This window comes from Halyomorpha halys, unplaced genomic scaffold (assembly GCF_000696795.3).
Source record: "Halyomorpha halys isolate HHAL.00 unplaced genomic scaffold, Hhal_1.1 Scaffold1943.1, whole genome shotgun sequence".
In the NCBI taxonomy this organism is placed as follows: domain Eukaryota; kingdom Metazoa; phylum Arthropoda; class Insecta; order Hemiptera; family Pentatomidae; genus Halyomorpha; species Halyomorpha halys.
In genome coordinates, this window is record NW_027109137.1 from 33,432 (window position 1) to 35,818 (window position 2,387).

Below are 2,387 nucleotides of genomic sequence, written 5' to 3' on the forward strand. Positions count from 1 at the left end.
ATATATATATTTATATATATATATTACATTTCTCCGGTTTTAATAATGAAGATGCTGAACTAATACCATCATCTATACAGTAGCTAACAATAATCCGTATGTTTGGCTATATTAAAACAAAATACATAGTAGTAACGATTTGTTTTTAAAAACTTGTTTTTCCGATGTAACAGTAAATATGATAATATGATTACTAATTTATGCTAAGCTAACACCAATAGGAATCAAGAACATGGCATTTGAATTTGAACAGTCCCTATTACCAGCGAAGAATCTATTGTAGCCATCACGAAATAAGGCAGATAGGTAGTTTCGTCAAGTTACCAGTTAATTCCAACATTAACTACCAAACCAGTGGCAACTTCCAATGGGTAATAAGTAGCAAAGCTAACTGTCTCATGCTGCAAGTTCTCTGGTTTCCCTCAGTTATAGCAATTATATTTAGTGACACATAATATTTTTGTTCAGGTTTTGATTAGGAAAATCTGTTTATTTTTACAAATATTTACAATTATTTAAAGTTATGACATTAGATCTTTTGGCCATTACCATTTAATAACTTTGAGTTTTAATTTTTAACTAGTCAGTTGTTGCCAGATTAGTTAAGATTAAATTAATTGTTTTTTTTTAAGAATATTGTATGCATTACAACGTTCGGATAATGCAATCTTTATCTTAATAATACAAATAATAAATGAAAAATTCATCTGTGATAGATGCGCTAAGTTGTAGAGCGAGAATTAGCAACTCCGCAATTTCTCACACTGACCTTATTTTACTATAGATCATAATATTATAAATTAAATGAATAATTTACTTTATATACTGTACATAATTTATACTGTGTTAAAAAATCCTAAAGTTATAAGAACTATTCCAAATTGTATTTACTTTTTTTTTGTAAGCATAATTTAAATATAATTATTATTATTCTGAAGTTAAAATTGAAATTATCGATTAAATAATATAGTCAACTGCGGATCCTTTTCACTTCAATTTTTAGTTATACTATTTTTTCTAAGGTTTTCGGCTCGCAAATTAAAATATATTTGGATTATTTCATGTTTATTTAAACATAAATAATTTATTGTTGTACATTAGGTGTAACCTTTGATCCTAAATCGTGACAAATAAGCACGATGAAATGAAAACAAATATGGACATAAGCTCTTTTAAACTTAACGTTCAAATATAATGATCGTTTGATTTAAAATAAAAAATAGCTTTATTTTTTATTTTAAATCAATACAGTATTGAAATATTATTTATATGCAATGTACTTATCTGTATAATAGTTTTTCTCCTTATTCGCAATACAATACACAATAAAGAATACACATTACTCGTTGAATGTTTTAATAAATCATATATATTTTTTAAACATTTAGTAGAATTTAAAGATAAGTGACTTTATTGACAATTATTACCTGAAACATCATAACGGATAGCAGAAAGATGCAAAATGGAGTGATCATTCTTGAGGCGTGGATGTGTCAAATAGAAAGATATTTCCTGAAAACTCTGAATTTTAGGGATTTTATACTTTCCTAATTTTTTTATAATCGTCACGTATCTCACGTAGCCAAAGATTTACGTAAAAGCTCCAAAATCAATGTTGACGCTTATGACCTGCTTCATAGACAAATCTTATTATAACAGTGATTGTACTTCTACTATAGTTTTCCTTTTTTTGGATGAACTATCTCTTTTGAGTGACTAAAATAACGATATAAATTATTAGATATGATTATTAACACAAATAATAATAAAATAGTGCAGTGATGCTATTTTATAGCAAACAGTTTTGCTATCGAATTTAGAAACTTTTTCTGGATATATAATTAACAATGCATTCGAAAATTCTAAGTAATTTTTTTTTTCAACAAAAACTATAAACGAATCTCAATATACTGAAAAAAAGTAAATATATCTAAAAATTAACCATAAAGTTTACAGTAACTTATAAACTACTTATGACTGTTATCCATGTCTTAAAAAAAAATCCAATAGTTTAAACGTAGCCGTCCAGCGTTTTATTTGATTATGTATTTATTAATAGCAGATACTTAAATTTCTATTGGTATTTTGAATTAATCAATAAAATATTCGGAATAAAATTAACTAAATACGACATATTTATTTCATATTTATATATTAATAGTAGATTATAAAATAATTAACGACCCTGCCAGGATTCGAACCTGGAATCTTCTGATCCGTAGTCAGACGCGTTATCCGTTGCGCCACAGGGCCCACATGTGAACTTATCAAGTTAGAGATAAGAAGAATAAAACTATATTGAAAGGTTAATTTTAAAAACTTTAAATATAAGTATATTTTGGTTAAAAAGATCTGCGAAATTATGAAAATTCCCTTCGAATCTGTAC

The 2,387-nt window shown here is 26.3% G+C and overlaps 1 protein-coding gene and 1 non-coding gene across 2 annotated transcripts in view; one reads left to right on the forward strand and one right to left on the reverse strand.

Moving 5' to 3' along the window:
• LOC106690884 (keratin-associated protein 4-9-like) overlaps window positions 1-2,387 on the forward strand; it is a 10,629-nt gene that overhangs the window by 2,325 nt on the left and 5,917 nt on the right. The gene's annotated exons all lie outside the window — the stretch shown is intronic.
• Window positions 2,181-2,253, reverse strand: TRNAR-ACG (transfer RNA arginine (anticodon ACG)). The gene has a single exon. It is a non-coding gene; the product is annotated as a tRNA-Arg (tRNA).